Source organism: Propithecus coquereli, unplaced genomic scaffold, assembly GCF_000956105.1.
Source record: "Propithecus coquereli isolate 6110/MARCELLA unplaced genomic scaffold, Pcoq_1.0 Scaffold26, whole genome shotgun sequence".
Classification (NCBI taxonomy): Eukaryota; Metazoa; Chordata; class Mammalia; order Primates; family Indriidae; genus Propithecus; species Propithecus coquereli.
Genome location: NW_012148174.1, coordinates 8,605,270 through 8,617,511, shown reverse-complemented (window position 1 = coordinate 8,617,511; position 12,242 = coordinate 8,605,270). Strand labels below are relative to the sequence as shown.

Below are 12,242 nucleotides of genomic sequence, written 5' to 3'. Positions count from 1 at the left end.
AGAAACTTGACACAATAGTATGGGAGAAACACGCACATATAGACACATACCAACACACACATACAAATACATACACATATATATATATTAATTTGTCTAACTTGCAATCACCATCCTTTGGGATGGATAAGTGATGCAGATATTTGAAAGACTACTGAGTAAAATCACCTCCTAATACTGAATAATAAACATTCATTTTTAATGGAAAATTAATGTTATGCAGACAAGATGGATTTTTTCTTTGTTCAAGTGACATCCCAGTTAAAATCAACTTGTGCAAGTAGATATCTAACTGCTTCTTGAAAAACTCTTTTCTCTGTGGAAGAATCTAACCCAGTTACATCAATCAAGACTGCCAATTGTCTCTATTTTTCTCCTCCAATTTCTGAATTTTAAGTCCCAATTTTGAATAATAGAAATAAAATATTTGTGACAAACTATTGAACAGTTTAGAAATGCATGGAGGGGGCACAAAACACAAGACGGTTTTGTTTTCTGGTCTCCAACTCTATAAAATTCATCTGAAAAGAGGTGAAAACAGTGAGCAAAAGATTTAAAAGCTGAGGAGAGTAAAATATAAAAATCTCGAAATCTTGAAATCTCAAGTCATTCTCCAAGCTCTGAAGTAGCTAAGGATGCCTGATCTTTGTCCCTGAAGGTGCAACATAAATCCATTAATATGGACTTAGAAACCACGTTGCAGAACTAAATGTTTTTCACAGTGACAGGACACACTAATGGACTTCTCTGTGAAATTCGTATAAGGATGTGAGGAAGCCTGGTTTTGCTGACTACAAAAGAAACAAACTGTATGTTTGAGCTGATGCTGACCTGGATAACTTAATCCTCTCTATCTTGTTCTACATGAGAATGTGTGTCAAGGCGAGATTTTGAAGATTATTTTGAAAAATGATGCTTTGCTTACACTCATTACTCAACTGGTGCGTCTCCTTCACCGACTCAGCGCAGTTGTGAAGTTACTTCAATGCCACGTTATTGTTCCACATGTGCAATAAGGAAGATAGAAAATACTGAGAGATTTCTGTTTTTAGAATGTAATAATGAATAATTTGCCCTTGGCTAAACTTACTCCTTTCAAATAGAAAAGCTTCACCTGAAAGCAAAATTGAAGCTTTGAAAACCGCGTATGGGACTGCCTACGTTGGATACAGTGTATTAACCTTGGACTACGTTTCCATTCAACAAGGAATAAGAAGACAAAATTGCTTCTCATCTCCTTGTCATTTAAGTTTCTTATTAAGACTTCATTTAGGGGTGGGGAACCTTTTCATGTTGGAAGGTCGCATTAATTTAGCTGTAATCAAATAAGGCACATTCAAGGAACTTCAATTAGATATACTTAAAATGTAAATTATTATGTAAAAATGTAACTACTATGTACTTAATAACTTCAAAAATGAAAACTATTTGTTAATTTTAAAGTTGCCTTGGTGATATCAACTAGGTGAGGCTGAAATGCTAATTTAAGTTTGATGTCATGATTCTCAAAGTCAGTGAACCTTTTATTGTGTTCTCTAATTAATAAGTCTATAACAGCTGCATATTCTTCAAATGATGCACATATATCATCCTGCTCATCAATGACCTTTGCTAACTGGGGAAAATATTCATCTGGAATTTCCTTTTGAAGAAGAAGTGTTTTGAAAACAGATGGCTTTTTTTAAAAAGTGCTTGGAGTTTTTGCCACATATATAGACTTAGTTTTACCTTGCAAAGAAATATTCAAGTCATTTTGATTTGACATGATATCACACAAAAATGCTGCATTACTACAGAAATCTTCTTTCAATAATTCCCATTGACGATTCTGTTCTTTATAAAATTTACCTATCTGTTCTCACAGAGATAAAATTTTGACTAACACCCATCCCTGCGATAGCCAATATGCTTTAGAATGATATGGCAAATCCACTCTGAATACCTCATCCTTCAACTTTAGCATGTTAAGAAACTGATGAAGCCAGGATACATTTGCACTAATATAGTTAACAATATTTATAACTTGCTGCAAAGTGTCACTTAAAATAGTAGCTTTAGGACAGAGATTTTGCTGATGCAAGATACAATGAAAAGAAATGAGAGCATCCGAACCTATCAATACTTTTTTTAATTTGTTCAATAAACCCTTCATGTTTTCCTGTCATGGAAGGTGCACTGTCTCTGCATAGACTTACTAAATTTACTAAATTCAATCCAACTTCACAACACTTACCTTAAAAGTCTATTCCCCATGTTCTGTTCGCAAGAGTGGCCAAAGCAGGTAAGTCTTCGTAGCAAAGAAAAGCTTCTGTTATGACCTAAGTGAAGTATAGAACCTGCACCGAGTCGGTAGTATCAGTTGATTCCTCCAAAGCAACTGAATAATATATATTTTCCTTTGAAGTATCACATGCAGTTGTTATATTAAGTTAAAGACTAATTCATGCTGCTGATCAGTTATGGTTGTCCTTGAAAGAGGCAGTTAGTTGTTTGTACTTTGAAACATTATTAGGGTCTGAGCATCCTACAACTTCGACAATGTATTCTTTCACAATTTCTACATCACTAAATGGCTTCCATTTTCCAGAGTTTATAAGCTACTTTATAATTTGCTTCAGTGGCATTATTTCCTGGTCTTATTGCTGCTTGAATGAATTGTCTTTGTTTTTGCTTTTCATCTTTTAATTTCTGCAATACAATCTTTCACCCCCCTCCCTCTAATTTAAAATATTTGTGGTCTTTATGAGTATTATAATGCTGATTAGCATTGAATTTTTTTAACGTTGATATTGCAGTATCACAAAGCAAATCATCTTATCTTTAGCAGAAACCAGATAGTACTACAATTCCCAGTCCTCATTAAAAAATCTGCTTTCTTCCTTTAGCGTTCTCTTGGTCTTCTTTGACATGATGGGCTATTAGGCAGACAGAATTAAAAAAATTCCGTGGAGCCATGCAACTATTCACAAGTTCCACTTCAAAGAGAAACACAGTGCATCATTGTCAAAAAAAAAAAAGAAAAGGCTGACAACAGACTGGCACACTAAGTCCCCATAAGCTCTCGCCAACCAGTCTTGCGGTAGTGGTGCCAGTAGGCCGGGGAAGTTAGAACTAAATCATGAGTGTAGCAGCCATCAATTCAGTCCTTATGGCTTACTAATGTTCTAATTGCGCCAGTCAATCTGGGGGGATTATTTCACTGAAATTTATTTTATTCGTTGGTATTTTAAACGTGTTCATTTTAAAAATAAAAATATAAAAGATGGACAAAAATGTATTACTAAAAATAAAAATATTTGCTCTGTAAAATTCGGATTTGGTCAAAAGGCTGCACTTAAAGACCTAGAAGGCCACATGTGGCCTTAAGGCCCAAGGTTCCCCACCCCTGCTTTAAACATAGATTAAGTTGCTGGAGATTAGCATAAATGTCTTTTAAGGAGAATTTAAAATTTTTATTTTATTTTTTTCATTTTGTATAAATGTGCACACCCAAGATATTTTAACTATGAAAGGAAAATTCCCTCGTGATGGATGTTGAAGTAGCATTGCTTTTACATGGAAAAAATGCAGCAATAAAAGTGGCATTAAATAAAGTTTATCAACATCTTTTGAAGGGATTAATTGAATTCAACAATGTTTACTTTTTACTTCTGTATTTAATAACTTATGATCAAATTTTTTCTCAAAGCACGGCTTATAGACCGCCAGCGTTGGAATTAGTTTATTGCCTGTTAAAACTATAAATTCCCAGCCTTCTCATTCCCCTGTTCCCTGTTGGTTTTGTCAACATAAAAACCAATGAATCATAATTGTGTGACAAGGATCTTGGAATATGAATTTTACAAGATTTTTCTAGTAGATATGATGCACATTGATATAGTCAGTCTGTAATAATAATCAAGAAAAATTGGGTTTTGATAATTTGCAAAGTGCTCAAAACAGAGAATACACATCCTGCCAAAACATAATTTTAACATGAAGGGAAAGCACTAAACATTATAAAGGCATCTTCTGGAAGTTGTCTGAAAATTAAATGAGTTGAGAGCAAGAAGCAAAAAACATTAGAATTTTAACGTATTAGATACATAAGAGAATGAGTTAAGGGCATGTTGGTAAAAGAACACTGTATAGTTATAGAGGCAATTTCAGTGTAACACATGGTTCCAGGCCCCAGTAAAGATACTTTCTGCTAAAAGTACATATAAGAATAACATCTATTGGATGTTGGGCAGGGGGGGGAGGGAGGAGGGGATGGGTATTTGCATACACAAAGAGTGCAATGCGCACCACCCGAAGGATGGACATATTTGAAACTCGGACTTAGGGGGGGAGGGGGGCAAGGGCAACATACGTAACCTAAACATCTGTACCCCCATAATATGCTGAAATAAAAAAAAAGATACTTTCTGCTATTTTAAATGTCTTTAAGGCAAGAATTTTCTCTGACTAAAAGTTGGAAAGCATTTTTTTGTACCCATAATAACTGACCCATGTAAGTCCTCAGTAAATGCTTACCGATTACTGACAGAAAATGGCATTTTCATTTATTCTAGGTAGATGTGATCTTTGCTTTCAAATTTATTTAAATCTCTATCCTAAAACTCTATGATTTCGAATAATTCATTTAACGTCTCTGGACCTCAATTTCCTAATCTATAAAATAAATGTTATACTAAATCAGTGTTTCCCCAAATTCAACCTACCTACATATATTGTGCTGTATCTGCATGCCACCTATATTATTATTACTTTCTTCAAAATAATATCCTAAAAGTATCAGTTATATTTTTCTAAAATGCAATATAATTAATATATATTTATTAAAGTTTTTTAAATGCTCATTCTTAAATATCTTAAATATCATGTTTTATTAAACCTTAACTTTACAATCATGCTTATGAAAAAATACTTTGGAGTTAATGTTTATTTTCATGAATTATCTTTCTCTTGGTACATCTAGTTTCTTGACACTTAAAATTTTACCATAATTTTGAACAATATTTGCACTTAATAAAGTCCAGTTATTTTCCAATTACAAAATAAAATGTTATTATTTTTATGGCTACACCTTTGAATTTTCTCTGAAACAAATGTTTGAAAAATCAGTTGGATGACTGTAAACACCAATTAACAACAGCAACAACAAGAATAATAAAAACAAGTCTGCATCAGAAAGATTTTAAGAAAAGAAAATAAAATGGTTTGAAATATATAAAACCAATGTTGAGTAGAAAAACCTTAGAAGGGTTATGGAATTCTCTAAGTACCACTGCAACTTAATTGACAGCAACTTTAATTAGATTTTTCTACATGTATAAATCAGCTTGTCAGGCAAAGTCCCCAAACCCTCTCGGTGTGCATTCGAGGGGTCTGGTGCCTTTTCATATGGAAAAAAAGAGAAGCTCATTCTCTGTAGCTTCTGTATTTAAATTCTAGCCTTTACTCATACATACAGATGTGATGCTGTATTGATTTTTTTTTAAGTTTTCTGCTATGTCAAATTTGCTTTCAAAAATAATGGAAAGTATGAAAGGAATTGAATAAATTTTGAATGTTTGAAGCGATGTCATAAAACTTACATTGAACCCAATTTTTACTACTTTTTTTTACTATTTTTCAATGTTAATGAAATGGAGGTATGACATACATATTTAAAAACATAGAAGATATCATATTTTGTTAAAACTGAAATAAAGGCTAATGAGTAGGATGCTACCCTTAATTATTTCATTTTTACCAAGTTTGTTAATTTAATTTATGATTTTTTTGGACACATATCCTATGGTTAACACCAAGGAAACTCTCTCAATCCCATATTCATGAAGAAGTAACAGTATAACAGGAGATACTACAACATTTGAAGTTTCATGTAATAAAGCTAACCTAGACTAAATCAGCCACAGACTGCTATAAAAGCACTAACATTCTGTGACAGGATCAATGACAGGTAGGGTAGGAAATCTAGTTATTCGAAGGTTAAAAATTCACAGTTGAAAAGGGCCCCTCTATTTCCTCAGTTCCTATTCCTTTTTTTCTTCCTTGAATTTAAGAGGAATGGGGGTGATAGAAGTCTCACGGCAGGCTTCTTTAATAAAAATTAGAAGTTTAAATTACTATCTAATTAATTAATATTTCTCTCCCTACACCTTTCTTTTATGGGTAGGAAATCAGAAATGCTTTTAGCTCTAGATAAATAAAGCATTTGACTGTGGAAACATATCTAATTTCTTCCTGATTTTAAATTATAAACTAAAATAAATACACATCTCATTCATATTATAATGTTTAATTCTTCTCTATAGAAGTAATCAATTGGCTGTATTTGAGAAAGAATTTATAAAACAATTCTGTAGTTTTCATTCATTCACTAAATTCTTATACAGCATATACATACCATAAGCCAGGCACTGCTCTACACACAGGGTGAGTATAATGTCAGGGTTCCTGCCCTCAAGGAGCTTAAACACCAGGGGAAGAGAAAGATAAACATTCTATGTAGATACATACACTTATGTTTATAAATACAAACATACAAGTAACTATATGTCTACAAATATATATTATGTATAACATTGTTAATATGTACATATAATATAGTTAATACTTACATAGTATAATTAATATTCAATATTTAATGCACAGACATTTCAGATAATGATAAATGAAGTTACAGTAGTCTGGAAGGTTTCCCTGGGCAGGAGAGAACTGAATGATGAGTAAGAAACAACCATGTTTTGATTACCTGGGAGAAGAAGAGGATTATAGGGAGGAAGAAATTGACATGAAGGGTGGGAAAGAGCTTGGCATGTTCAAGGAAAGGAAAGCGGATCAGAAGGCTGAAGTGTGGTTGATGTGATAAACGCTACAAGAGAAGTCACAAATTGTCAACTGGGCTAATATTGGACCTCATAAGTCAGGATAACTCAGTTATGATTTAGTCTTTCCTCCATTAATTAATTTAAAAATAAAATTTTAAGTCTACTATGTTTTGGACAACAAGGACACAAAGATGGGTTAGGATTTCTCCCTTTTTGGGTAGGAGGTATACATGAGCCGCCCAACCTACTAGTTGCTGTGGCCATTTCTGACAGAGAACTTCTATCGCCTTAGTTAGCATCCATGCAAACCATAATCTGCTGGGTTTTTGAAAGCTAAACTATTTAAATGTTTTTGGGATACTGCCTCACATCTGACTGCTGAAATGTTCTGTCTTTAACACCCACCCATTTAATCATGATTACATTTTATAATAAAATTCATCTTGAATTAATCACTCATTATATTGCTATAAATTAGACATTAAAATTGCTCTGCTAATGACAGTATCACCAGTAAGCTGTGATTACTGTAACTAGGACATAATCTAATGTTTTTAATCTGTCAGATGAAAAATTTACCCCTATCCATACAAAGGCAGAGAGATAAAGGGGGAGATGGGAGAGAGAGAAAAAAACACACATATTGCTCTCACACTCATATAAAATTTAAAAATAATTTATTTCCTTCAGGGGCCACAGAAAATTGTATATACCTATCATCCTAACATATAATTTAGATGTCATAGACAGTGACCCAGAAAGCAGTAAAATAATTTGGAATCCATAGTTTACATTTCCACATTCGCCAAAGGGAGATTTTGACACATCATTTAACCAATATAAAAAGAAAGATATTCTAGCTATATTACTCTTGATAAATGCTAAGATGTACCTGACAACCTATTTTTGACAGTTTCTTTAGAAGTTAGTTCATAAAACTAGTAATGTGTTTCACCAGACTTCATTGTAAAATGTAATTCTAAAAAAAAAACCACACACACATGCACGTTACATAAAATGTAGCTTTCCTCTCTCTTTCATCTGCATGTCAAACACAATTTATTGAAAGACAAAATACAAACTACTATTAAGATAGCATATTTTAGAAACTAGTCACAAATTATATCAACAGATTGCCTTTGAAGCTTTAAAAGGAGAAGGAATAGCCTAGTTGTTTCTATTTTAATCTGCCACTAATCTATTTAACTAGAATTCTGAATTGACAGAAGAATCAAATCTTTAGAGCATAAGTATTTTGTAACTGATAAATTTATAGTTGTAGGAGCAAAATAACCAAATTCTCTAATAGCTGCACTTGGCAGGGAACCAATTCCCATAAAGTTTAATATGCTTTAGGCTTGTTATGGTGTTGATGTTTAAGAGTAAGAAAGAGTATTATGTTCTTCAAATAATTTTACCCTATGAAAATCCTGTGTACCTAGGCCCCATGATTCAAAAATTAATAGTGATAGCTCTGTTGAGAGAAGTAGTAGAGCGACCAGATTGCAGATTGTTTTAATATATTCAAAATGTATGGAGTAATAGACATACATTGGTCTAGGAAACAATTGACTTGTGTTCTGCACGTAAAAAAAATACATTTCACTATTATCCTCCTATCACCTGTACCAAAATCTTCTGATCTAAACCCAAGCCTTCTTAACCAACTGCAGGAATAAGGCCTAGAATCTGCAATACCCTGATTTTTAAGAATCACTACACTATAGTTTTGCAGTTTCCTGATTTGTTAAGTGATTTTATTGATTAACGTTTTACGGCCTATATATTTTTGTATGATACACTATTCTAAACACATACGAGTAGCTCCTGCACATATCAAGGAAGACAACTAGCTGTACAGATGGAGCTTCAACAAACAGGATAATAGCAAATCTAGTAAGACAGAGACCCTGGAATACAGATCATGAGGTTTTGAAAGTTCCATTGAGCAATAAAGAGTTAGGAACTCATTACACTGAGAGCCTTTTACCAGAACATCAACTAATGTTCTTCTCTAAACATGGGACATTCAAAAAATAATGCAACTGAACTCTTCTCCATATGCAGCGGTTTCAGAGTCACTTGCTCGATTCCCATTTTTGACTGATAGGAGTACGTGAGGTAAATTAGCATCAACATTCCATTTTTTTATGTATGGGATTGCGCTGTCTTTTTTGCTTAGAATTTTGATATCGCCACTGGATATCAAACTAGTCTTGGTGGCATTTGACATATTTCACTCCAGCTTTCTTTAATGACTCTAGTGAATAAAGATTTCCTTAACTGCAGATAAGGGGAATCAATAGCATTTTTCTTCAATGACTTTGTGCTAATAAACTGCTCAGCTACCACTTAGGCTAGCTATTACTCTGAAGAATTGTAAGAGATGATGGGCTAAACCTTTGGAACTCAATATCCAATCTCTTCTTAATAAAAACATTTAACTATGACTTTTTAATCATAAATGGAATTATTTACATGATGCATTTACTATTTAAGAAAAATGTAGTATTAGTATTCTTACATTTCTTAAAATGTTATAAAAATCATTTGCATTGCTTCTCTAAGACATCAACAAATATCTACTAGAACGTTGAGGAAAGACAAGTTAACATGATGTGCATCAAAGGTAACTGAGGTTTAATTTATTAAAAACAGAATTTATAGGTTTAATTTAAAAAATTAACAGTTTTAATTATAGTTTTAACTAAAAAAAACAGAATTTCTACATGTTGTCATGATATGGTAATATAAAATATTCCAGACACTTTGTGAATTAGTTCGTCAAAATGAAGAAGACATAAAGGATTTCTAACACCATTTGGTTCTTAAACTTACCTTTATTTTAAAAAGTACATATTTACTCGGTCTACTGGTACCCACTGGGAACGTATTTCTTAGGCATGAGGCAAGGCAATGAAGACACAAAAGTAAATTATTACCTTTAAATAGACCCCAAAGAAGAGGGAGAGGCTGATATGTAAGCAGGTACACTAAATGCAATATGTAAATGGCTAACGGTTTGTATGAGGTGGTGTGAGATGACAGAGAAAGAAGCAACTGCTTGGTGAGTCAGAGCATATCAGAGAGGCAACAAGTAAGGCCATCTATTTCTGTATCAGCAATTCAAGTGATGATGGACTATAACATCTGACTGAAGTTCTGACAACACTTTCTTACAATATTCCATTCCTCATCCCTAGCCCCTCAACACGAGTGGTGGACTGATGGTCCTTCATGTAGATCATGATTCAATAACCAAAGAAATAGATCTCATTTTTGGTTCCACAGATGAATAACAACTGCTTTACATTTATTCTCCACTTTTTAAAGCAATGCACGATTAGTGAAGTCTGGAATTAAATTTTTAAATTTTCTTACCTTAAGAAAATAAATTAACATTCTGAAAAAGTTCGTTTTTTTCCGTAGGCTGTCATGTTAGTTTCACTGTGTATATTACATATTTTCAAACAAGAGTATTTTTGCCTTGCCAGTTTTCGATAATCAAACTTTAAAAGCCATATGTTTTATTGCTCGAATATCATTTACTCAGTCATTCAATTTATTCAGAAAAACATACAGCATCCTCTTTTTGTCCTGTATATCAAATAGGTCAAAGAGCGAAAGTGTGGGCTAGCAGAATCACAACATATTTCATCTAGACACAATTTTATATACCACTTTAGCCTAAAGGGAGTATGGTAGCAAGGATCAGATATATATGGCTAAAGGCAAGATTTCACACATGTATTTATAGATCAGGCAAGTTAAAGCTAAAGGTGCTTGACAACTAGAAGAATATAATTAAATTTCACATTTTTCCATCATGTATCCTTTCATACATTTCTCTTTATCTAACTCTACTCCATTTTGATTAATAATAAATAGTAAACAAACCTGGTATTTTATTATTTCAATAACCTAATTCAAAACATCCATTTGTTAGACATCACCTCTAAGCATCATCTGATGAATTAAATTTTATGACAGGGTTTCTTTCACACTAGACAAAGAAAAGTGACTCTATAAATATCATGACAGCAAAAGGAGAAGTTTGTGAAAACAAAAAGTTGGAGCCCTAGGGTGCTGTGGAAAGAATTTCAGAGATGACACAGAACAGGGACCAATCTAACCTGTCGGAGAACCACATCTCTCACTCCAGATTTAAGAAAGCAATCTTTTATAGATTTTACGCCTTTAGCTTCTACATTGACCTAATATAAAGAAAAGTTTCTGTTAATTTAGTGAAATGTTTGAAAAATCACTGGGTAAGGAATTCATTAATAAAGAGAACATGAAAGAAAAATTAATTGGGGTATATAAAATAAAGTTGAGGGATACAGGAGGGAAGGCATGCTAGTTAGACAATAAAACAATCTGTTGAAAGTGGAAGAAATAAGAATAGTGTTAAAAACTGCTGCATTAATGTTTGTTGATACAAGACGAAATAAGATTTCTTAGTTTCTCCAGGTAATGCATTACATTATAATTAGTCTGTGATATTCCAGTCACTGGTGAATTTGTATCTTGTTCCATGCTAAATAACAATGTAACCCATTCATATTAGATGGAAAAGCCCAGACCTATTTCTATGTATCAATGGATACTGTATCCTTCCTAACACCTGTAAACATATAAAAAAGGTAATAATGTGTGTTTTATGCAGTTCTTATCTGTAGTAGTATTTTATGCTACAAATGTGCTTCTGCTTGTGATTGCAAAGTCCAGTAGGGAAACGTCAAAAGAAATCAAGGCCTTGACACATGATCTGCATGAGTTATCCTTCCATAAAGGATGTCTGTTTTGAGGAAATTTTGTTATTATTCCAGATGGCAGTACTGTCATCTTGGCCACACCACGTGTAGCACATTCAGGAATTATTCACTGTGTCTGGTGGCCTGGAAATGATTCTGCTATTGAAAAGACTGTAAGGAAGAGTCAGCATATGCCAAGCTATTCAGCATTGTCCTCCAAAAGAGCTTCTTTTCCCATGGGAAGTGACTGAGAAGTTTTGGTCAACAATCCAAATTTCTTTCATCAGACTTTTAAAAAGGAAGACCTTCAATGTGTTCATCTTTTGCTTGGCTCAGAGTGAACCTAGGTTCACGTCAAATGCAGCTATGACTACGTTATAAAACACTAGTAGTCAGGTACTATAATCGAATTTAAATAATTTGTGGATAGAAACATTATGCAACTGATCAACATTATTTGTTGTAATAATGAGAATCATCTTGAGGCTCATGTAGACTATCTCTACTTAGGAAAAAGTAAACAGTATTTACTGGTCTTAGTATTAACCATCTTATATGTGTTTTTTCATTATTTGAACTGAAATGCTGAGACTTTTGCTAAGCCTATGAAGTTGAAAGGAGATGAGTCCTTTTTCCTATACTTCAGGTCACAAATCTTTGTTATTTAACA

The 12,242-nt window shown here is 33.1% G+C and overlaps 1 protein-coding gene across 1 annotated transcript in view; it reads right to left on the bottom strand.

The window, feature by feature from the left end:
- The window catches only part of GRID2 (glutamate receptor, ionotropic, delta 2), a 1,246,697-nt gene that overhangs the window by 796,877 nt on the left and 437,578 nt on the right, over positions 1-12,242 (bottom strand). The gene's annotated exons all lie outside the window — the stretch shown is intronic.